The sequence below is a fragment of the Bos mutus genome, chromosome 1 (genome assembly GCF_027580195.1).
Source record: "Bos mutus isolate GX-2022 chromosome 1, NWIPB_WYAK_1.1, whole genome shotgun sequence".
Lineage (NCBI taxonomy): Eukaryota > Metazoa > Chordata > Mammalia > Artiodactyla > Bovidae > Bos > Bos mutus.
Genome location: NC_091617.1, coordinates 129,096,319 through 129,106,295, shown reverse-complemented (window position 1 = coordinate 129,106,295; position 9,977 = coordinate 129,096,319). Strand labels below are relative to the sequence as shown.

Below are 9,977 nucleotides of genomic sequence, written 5' to 3'. Positions count from 1 at the left end.
TTGCCTTCATCTTACAAAACTACAAACTTGTTCTTTTTCTAAAATAGACTCAAATAGTCTAGAAACAAATGCACAGTAAGACTTCCAGGTCTCCAAGTTGGAGGAGCTTCCGCAAGTGGTAAAAACTACTCCAGCCAAGAGGGCCTGAAGCCCTGGCAAAGGCTCTTCAGATACCAAAGAGGAAGGGGACCTTCTCCTTCAGGAGTCAAGAGCTGAAAGCAGGAAGGGAGGAGGGGCAACCAGAGCCTTCCAAGGGGTGCTTGGGGGACAGTAGCCAGAGGTGTAATAGGGAAGCAACCGGAATAAGCAGAGCAGCCTAGCATCCAACCGAGACAGGTAGGACGGTTGACACCCAAAGTTGTAGCAAGTGGCTTTTCCCTAGGATTCCAAGAATGGAGACTTAAGGGAAGACGTGAGAGGAAGCCGGGCTAGGTCCAGCCCAGCCCTGCCCAGCCCTCAGTCATATGAATAAAGACCAGCTCATACCAGGACTCCCCAGGTTTCTTGCAAATCTGTAACTTCCTTAAAGTAGGTTATTTTTGTTATTCCTCGTTTCCCTGCAGCTCAACTAGTAAAATGAATAGGCTTTAAGCAAAGAAAGGAGGAAGTGCAATGTGGGGCTGGCTACTTACTTAAAAACCGGCCTGGGGAGCTGAGAACATCCCCAGATGGGGCAGGTGGGGGTGGGGTGGCTGTGAATGGACAGCACCCAGGGGGTCTGTGAGGAGAGAGGAAAAGGGGTCCATTGCAGTGGAGGTGTGAATGCTGGCTGGGGTGAGGGGTGGGGGTGGGGGTAAAAGCTCAGTTAACCCCTCAGGCTACACTTGGGCTTTCTAAAACCGCTTTGCTTTGTAGTCAGAGGTGTAGGAACTGACTGCTGTGGAAAGAGGGAAGTGTGGGAAGCAGTTCTGCCCCTCCCTCTCTGCTCCCACCGTAAACTGGGCTGCCTCTTCCACCACTGCACCCTCATTGTCTGCTCTCTGTAGGTCTCCCCGCCAGACCATGAACGTCCCAGGAGCAGGCACTGTGTCCGATTCACCTCCTTCTGCCTCACAATGTGGCCCAGCATGGGGCCTGACACTTGGAAGTTTCTCAAAGAGTTACTTGTTGAATGAATGAACAAATGAATGCTTTCTCCAAACTACACTGAACTCTGGATGGGATTTACAAAGGAAAGGCCTGATTACCCACTTATCCTGTGCCTCCAGGATTCAAGAAGGCAATGAGCCCCTAAAGGTTTGGTTTCCGTGTTTATATGTGTTTTCCTAAGGACAGGATTCTGAATCATTCATTGGATTTTCAAAAGGGTGTGTGTCCCCCAGAAGGATAATCACTTAAGAACATAGTCCAAGATGGATGTTTTATATAAATTGTCTTCCAATTCATTTTCCTGAACCGAACTATTTTTTCTTCCCAACACTACTATTTTCTTCCTATATATAATCTCTTGGGGTGTGTTACTTTGTAATGTCAGAATCTCCCGTTCATCTGAGGAAATGATAACGAGATGCCAATGAGGTTCAAGACATGCTACCCCAAAATATGACACCTTGGCATATTAAATACCTTAATCGGAAGGAATTTTAAAAAGCGGCAGCGGAACTTCCCTGACCGTCCAGTGGTTAAGACTCTGTGCTTCCACTGTAGGGGGCTTGGGTTTGATCCCCGGTTAGAGAACTAAAAGCCCTCATGCTCCTTGATGCAGCCAAAAGTTAAAAAAATAATAATAATAATTTTAAAAGACAATAAAATTTTTAAAAATAAAATAATACTAAAAAGTGGCAGAAGCAGGATGGTCATTCTAACCTCCCTGCCCTTCTTCCCTGAAACAGGTCATAAAACTCCCTTGTGAAAGTACCCTCCCTAAACCAGGAGGAAGGAGAACTTTCTTGTTGCCATGAACAGTGAATTTGGGGCAGAGGCTATATAAACAAACTGTGTTAAGCTAACCCCGTATCTTCCTAGTTACTTCTTGGCCATTTACTACTCCTAGCCCAAACCCTCTGTCTTGTCAATTCTTCACACATTCATTATTTGCCTAAAAGATGGAAAAGCTTCCTGCTCTGATCACGTCTTCTTTCACTTGATGAATTAAATAAAAATGTATTAAAAGTTGTATGCAGTTTTCTTGTTAACCTGTCTTTGCCAGTTTCATTTTCATACCCAGCCAGGGGTCCTAAGAGGGCAACTTTTTCCTCCTCTCCCCTGCCTCAGCCAAAGCCTCCTTGTTCATGTCCTCCCACACTCTCAGCTCCTTTGTTCCAGATTTTGCAGGTGGGAAGTTAGTGTGGAGGGGGTGTGGGGCTTGTTGGAAGTGAGACCTCAAGGGCAGAGGCAGAACCCGGAAGAGAGCTGTGGAGTCACCCTGCTACCTAATCCAGCTCTCCACGCCTGCATAACAATGGAAGGAAAGAGGAAGTGGGAAAGAATCAGGTCATCTAATTGAATTAGAAGGGGAATTACCCAGACCCTGGAGCAGAGGTGAAGCAGCTCCCAGAAAGAAGGGCTGAAGACAGCACACAAAGATGAGGAGTGGGGAAATCAGTAAGATATTCACTTGTGTCCAGAAGCAAAAAGGTCAAAAACCCAGAGCTGAGCTGCACAGGCACTGAGGAAAGCTGAGATTGGCAGGCAGGTCTGGGCTGGGGCAGGATCCCCAGAGGAAGAGAGAAAGCTCCAAGCCCCGCCAGTATTTCTCGGCGGCTGCCTTGGCCTAATACTCAGTATCGGTGCCTCAAGGGAAGGATGAGTCAGTGCCAACAGATCCGACTTTAGGATAAAAGCCACTGGGCAAACACAGTGAGAGGGCTCTCTTATCACCCAAACCCTGGCCCTATGCAGGAAACTAGGGGGTCCCTGGACCCTGCAGAAGAGCTCCTTCTTTAAGAGAATGAGAGTGAAGTGCCTGGGTAATTACCTTCTTTCCTCTGCAGAAGGTTTCAGCCAGACATGTTGCTCATTGATTGCATAAAGCTATCTAAAGCCAAGGTTGGCATAGCACAAAGGGCAAAGGGGTGAGTACTAGCTGATGGCTGTGACTGTCACACCTTGCTGCAGGAGGCAAGGAAACCTGGAAACAAGAATATTCTTGGTCTCGGGAGTGGCTATAAGTGCACAGAGTGCCTGGGTGCCTCACGGAGGAGACTGATTAATGGTGTGGCGATCTGGCCAACTGGCATGTGGTTCCTTTGAAGAAGGTAAGTTCCACCACCCCATCACAGCATTCAGGATTGTTGAAAGGATGGCAGGACCGGTTGCATCACTCAGCCTGAGAGCTCAGCACTTAGCCTGTGAGAGCGGTTCACAGTGGCTAAGGAACCGATGATTATATTGTGTGTAAAGGAAAGATTGCCATCTTTGGAGGAAGTTTGAGATAGGTGACTTTGCTTATATGGTTTTGCGGGGTTTTTTTTTTTTTTTTAGGGACTTCCCTGGTAACTCAGCTGGCAAAGAATCCACCTGCAATGCAGGAGACCTGGTTCGATTCCTGGGTTGGGAAGATCCACTGGAGAAGGAATAGGCTACCCACTCCAGTATTCTTGGGCTTCCCTGATAGTTCAGCTGGTAAAGAATCTGCCTGCAATGTGGGAGACCTGGGTTCAATCCCTGGGTTGTGAAACCATTTACCACAGATTGGGACTTGAACCTATGTGCAGGGACTCGAACCCAGCCAAAACCCTGCTTGGGACTTGAACCCATGTGGCTGGGACTCAAACCCAGTCAAACCCATGGTACCTGGTTTCAGGACCTAATGAAGCTCAGGTTCTTGAAGTTTCATTGCAGAAAGAATTCAGTGAGAGACAAAGTGATAGGTAAATGGATTCTTTCAGAGTCAGAGAGAAGCACACTCCACAGACAGAGTGTGCGCTGTTGCAGAGGGAAGTGCAACCCCGAAATTTGGTGTGGTTAGTTTTTATAGGCTGGGTAATTTCATATGCTAATGAGTGGAAGGATTATTCCAACTATTTTTGGGAAGGGGCAGAGATTTCCAGGATTTGGGCCACTGCCCACGCCTTCGTCTTTTAACAGTGCCTTGAAATTGTCTTGGCACCTTTGGGTGTGTCGTTTCATTTGCTGATTGAGAATCTAGGTCTAATCGCTTTATGCTGTGTCCTTGGGCTATGTCATTCTTTCAAAAGTTGTGCCCTGCCCCTTTCCCTCCTGTTACAGTTGGGAGGATCCCCTGGAGAAGGGGATCCACTCCAGTATTCTTGGGCTTCCCTAGTGCCTCACCTGGTAAAGAATCTGCCTGCAGTGCAGGAGACCTGGGTTTGATCTCTGGGTTGGGGAGATCCCCTGGAAAACAGAAAGACTACCCACTCCAGTATTCTGGTTTGGAGAATTCCATGGGGCTGCAAACAGTTGGGCACAACTGAGTGACTTTCACTTCACTTTTTTTTATTTTGCTATTTTGTGGGGTTTTCTGACCGAACCTGGTGTCTTGTGGGATCTTAGTTTAATGACCAGGGATTGAACCAGTGCCCCCTTCAGTGGGATCATGGGATCCTAACCACTGGACTGCCAGGGAACTCCTCTAAATGTGCCATTTTAACTAACCATTTTTAAATTATACAATAATTAATTACATTCACAATGCTGTAGAACTGTCACTACTAACTCCAAAACTTTTTTTAAAATTTGGCTGTGTTAGGTGGTAGTTGCAGCATGAGAGATATTTCTCTGTGGCACACAGACTCTTTAGTTGTGAACTCTCTAGTTCTCCAGTTGTGGTGTGCAGGCTCCAAAATTCAAGGGTTCAGTAGTTGCAGCCAAGGACTCGGTTGCAACAGGGCATGTGGGACCTTATATCCATGTCCCCTGCAATGCGAGGTGGATACTTAACCACTGGACCACCAAAAGTCGCTCCAAAACTTTTCCACCACTCTAAACAGAACCTTTGTACTCCTTTGTGTGCTTGTTTCTGTGGCTGTTTTTTTCTCTAGAATATGGTGATCCCTGTACTGGCAGAGTCTTGCCTGGTCAGTCACACCTACGTTCTCCTCACCTGAGTTTATTTCATCACAGGATTGCCATGAGTTCTTTCTGTGTAAACAGTACTGATACTTTTGTCCTACATATGCACACCTATTTCAACAAAGCACGTATTTGATTACACTACCTCAAAACTTAGTGCTTAATACTACAACCCTTTCACTGGCTCACAATACTGTGAGTCATCAGTTTGAGCAGAGCTCAACTGGGCATTTCTTCTGGTATTATCAACTAGGATCATACATGCCACTGAAGTCTTCTGGTGGCCCAACTGGAGCTGGATGCTATATAATATGACCTTATTTTATGAATAAGACATTCAGTGTCTGGCACTGGCTATGGGCTGGGTCGTTTATTTCCAGCATGCTACCTAGGTAGCAGGGTTCCAGAAGCAACAAGAGAGAGAGGTCAAGACCCAGTGCACAAACAGTTTTTAAGCTGCTGTTGGATCATCTTAGCTGATGTCCCATCATACAAAACAAGTCATATGGGAAAACCCAGAGTCAGTGTGAGAGGGGATTTAATGAAAATCCAGATATAGGCAGGTATAGCTCATTGGGATCATTACTGTAACAATCTACCACACCTACATACTATTATGCATTTTCATTTCCTCCTTAACAGTATATCTATTTTCAAGAGTTACAGATGTGGAAAACAAACTTATGGTTACCAGGGTGTAAGGAGGCAGGGATAAATTGGAAGATTGGGTTTGACATATACATATTACTATATATAAAATAGATAACTAATAAGGACCTGCTGTATAGCACAGGGAACTCAATACTCTATAAAGGCCTATATAGGAAAACAATCTAAAAAAGAGTAGATATATGTATAATAGAATCACTTTGCTGTATACCTGAAACTAACACAACATTGTAAATCAACTATACTCCAGTAAAAAACTTTTAAAAAGAAAAAAAGTAATATATCTATTTTCCAAGTTATACAATTCTTTTTTTTTTTTTTAGTGCTGTGAGTCAAGTTTTATTTGGGGCAAAACGAGGACTATAGCCTGGGAGACAATGTTTTAGACAGCTCTGAAGAACTGCTCTGAAGAGGTTGAGGGGATAGGAAGGATATAGTTCTTATAATTACATTTGTAATAACTTTAAAATAACCAAAGGACTGCCAAAATGTACTTAATCATTATTACTCTAGTTTTTGCATTTGTTTTAATTTTCACTATTATAAATAATTTATTAGTTAAAAGGATATATATGAGTACCTACTATGTGTAAGGAATTATTCAAGGGCATTAAGGACACCATTTGCTTTGATTCTTTGTGAGCAGTGGGGAGGAAACACAGACAAACACATGAGTATATAATATGCAATATGGAGAAAAGCAAGAAAAGAGATTAAAGCCTACAGGATGTGGAGAAGGGATGGGTTTGCTGTTTTAAAATATTTTTTTAAATGTTTTGGGATTATAGTCTAGGAATAAAGGATAATTTCTTTTGATTCACCTCCTTGTTGTGAGAAGTGAGATCACAAGGACATAGGGCGGGAATATTGCTAAGGCTTTCAAGATGGATGGCCCAGTACTCTTCCAAGAGTTTTCCCAATTTATATTGCCACCAGTAGGAATTTGCCAAATGAGCATCTTGGACAACAGTAACACTGAGCATTCGTATTAAAAAAAGAAAACTTTGCCAATTTAATAGGTGATTCTGGATACCTTTTGTCAAAGTGGCATTTTTTTTTTAGTTTAACTTTTCTTTCTTTTTTAAAAAAGATTTTAGTTTTTATTTTTTGGCTGTAGTGGGTCTTTGCTGCTGCACTTGGGCTTTCTCTGGTTGCCGTGAGTGGAGGCTGCTCTTCCTTGTGGGACACAAGCTTCTCATTGTGGTGGCTTCTCTTGTCGTGGAGCCTGGGCTCTAGCCACAAGGACTTCAGTGGCTGCAGTTCCTGGGCTCAGTAGTAGTGGCACACAGACTTAGTTGCTCCATGGCATGAGGGATCTCCCAGACCAGGGATCAAACCAGCGTCCCCTGCATTGCAAGGGGGATTCTTAACACTGGACCACTAGGGAAGCCCAAAGGAGCATTTCATATAATTATTTATCTTGACCACATTTTGGACTTTGTAAGCTTTTGGACTGTAATTGCCATTTGCTGTTGGTATGGTGTGTATGTGTGTGAGTGTATACATTTGTATGAGAGGAAGAGAAAGAGAAGGAGAGAATGAAACAGAGATTAAAATTTTTTTTGGATATGATGACACTTGGACATGTTTCCTGCTGTGGAGAAAAAAAATTGGGGATAGAATATTGAATCATAAAGAGTCAAATATGGAGAAAACAATTTTTTTTTTCTGTAGAATTAGGCAATTTATTGTCAATTCAGACCTTGGAATTAAATAATTCCTTAAAGAAAGTGTCAGTCACTCAGTCGTGTTGTACTCTTTGTGACCCCATGGACTGTAGCCCACTAGGCTCCTCTGTCCATGGGATTTTCCAGCAAAAATACTGCAGTGGGTAGCCATTCCCTTTTCCAGGGGATTTTCCCAACCCAGGAATTGAACCCTGGTCTCCCGCATTGCAGGCAAGTTCTTTCCTATGTGAGTATCCAGGGAAGCCCTGAAATAATTCCTTAACATCCCCAAATTTACATACATTTGGTAAAGGGAAATATATGAAGATAAAAAGATTACCACAGGTCTAAAATATATCATTTTATGCTAAAATTGGGAAACTGTCCAGAAAATGAAATGTAGAGTTCCTAGATGGCAAAGAATGTGTAATTTATTTTTGTTTCCCTGGAGTTCCTAAGAGTTTCACAGTTAATATTGGTTGAACAAATGAAGCAACCGTTTAATGCAACGTTTTACTTGTTTGCACTGTTATGCAAATATATTTCATACCCTGCAGGGCCCTGTGGGGCTCCTGAGCACAAAGCCTTTTCATTTCACCCATTTTTTTGATAATAGGAAACAACCTTCATTCAGCCTCCAGGACCTTCCCTGAGTTTCAATGGGCAGATTTAAGCAGTTGTCATTTAGGGACTGGAGGGGACGTGAGACCAGGGAGAAAGAAACAGTCATGAGCAGCCTTGGGACAAGGTATCATTTCCCCATCAACGAAACCCACAACAACACCTTTGAGCTATTTTGTGGATACTGAAACCCCCTCCAGGTGGGAAAAGTTACGGTATGCTGCCTGCAAGCAGGAAGACCCCAGGTCATTTAAACCTGAAGGCTGACATTGTTGACTCCTACTTACCTCACCACAAATCCATCAGAAGAATGTCCACAAGCCGATTACTCCCTCTTTTACTATAAAACCTGTCACTATCTTCCCCAAGTTAAGACACATTGTTTTGAGGGCGTTAGGCTGCTATCTCCACTTTTGCCTGGCAAAGCAATAAAGCGACTCTTTTCTACTTCCCCTCAAACTCTGTCTCTGAGATCTGATTTGGTACTGGTGTACAGAGAAGCTGAACTTTCAGCATCAATTTTTATCTCTTTGAGAATCAGGAGGCTTAGGTAGGTATTTTTTGAAGTAGTAGCCCTTAGGAAGGATAAAAGCTTCTTTTGTAGGGACCCATATGTGGTAAGCACCCACTTAAGGCTGTGACCCTGTGCTATGTGGGGACAGTCTTGGGCATTGACCAGGAGGTGGGGCCATTTTTGGTCCTAACAGGAAGCGCCCCAGTTTTGGGCTCATTGTGCTCATTGTGTCTACCTCTGCTTTTTTTTTTTTTTAGGGTGATGAAAACTTTATTTGGTGCTTTGCGCAGCATCAGGTAGGGAATAAATCTGGAGAGAGAGCCTGGTTTGGAGGTATAGGGACCCCAGTAGGCTTCCTTTCTGTGCCGGAGGGTACCAGGGAGGGCCTAAGGCTGTTTTCCTGGACGGCTAGAGGGGTCTGAGGTGGGGCAGGCTTTCAGTAGGGGGCCCTAGACAAAACAGGTTAGAAAGGGCTGGGAATGGACAGGAATTCTTCTGAAGGGTGATATAGAGTGCTGCCTTCACCCAACCAGGCAGAGAAGAAGGGCACAGAACGGATGGACGTGGGAGACCAGTCAGAAGAGGAAGCGATCACCTGGCACAGTTTGGCCCAGAGGGCACAGGGGATTCTTCACCACCAGCTGAACTTACAGCACACTGTGGGTGCGGTGAGGCACCTCTCAGCTGGGCCCCACACCCAATCAGTATTCATGACCACCCTCGATCCCAGTGAGTGTCTTGTAGTAGTGGAACTTGTAACGACTAGTTTGGAAGTCCAAAAAGCTGTCCTTCATGTCTGGCGGGGACATCTTGCAAACAAAGGAGTAGGTAAAGAAGAGCATCCCACACGTCAGCTTGTAGGCCGCCTTCTTGGGGATCCCCGCTTGCTTCTTCAGTCCACTTGCTGTAATGCAGACACACTCCATTCTGGTCAAATAGGTGCAGGTTGTGGACCATCATTAGAACTGCTCTGAATGCCTGTCACTTGATACATCCTCTCTCTACTTTCGCAGTCTGTCCGTGTCCATGACCCATACATAGTATGTCTGTCCGCCCCCATGAGAAGGTGTTTCATGAATTAATGCATGTATTTATGCATTTATTTACCCATCTATTCATTTGAGCATGTATTCATACACTACTGCAGTCATTCATTCAGTACATATTAAGTGTAAGTTCTGTGGGAATTCCCTGGCAGTCCAGTGGGTTAATTCTGCACTTCCACTGCAGTTAGTGTGAGTTTGATCCTTAGTCTGGGAACTACCGATGTGAGAGTTGGACCATAAAAAAGGTTGAGTGCTGAAGAACTGATGCCTTCAAATTGCGGTGCTAGAAAAGATTCTTGAGAGTCTCTTGGACAGCAAGGAGATCAAACCAGTCAATCCTAAAGGAAATCAACCTTGAATATTCATTGGAAGGACTGATGCTGAAGCTGAAGCTCCAATACTTTGGCCACTTGATGTGAAGAGCCAACTCATTGGAAAAGAGCCTGATGCTGGGTAATGATTGAAGGCAAAACGAGAAGGGGGTAG

The 9,977-nt window shown here is 44.4% G+C and overlaps 1 pseudogene; it reads right to left on the bottom strand.

Annotated features, from left to right (window-relative positions):
• Positions 1-8,908: 8,908 nt before the first annotated feature.
• LOC102279707 (trafficking protein particle complex subunit 1 pseudogene) lies at positions 8,909-9,405 on the bottom strand (annotated as a pseudogene).
• Between the last annotated feature and the right edge of the window lie 572 nt (positions 9,406-9,977).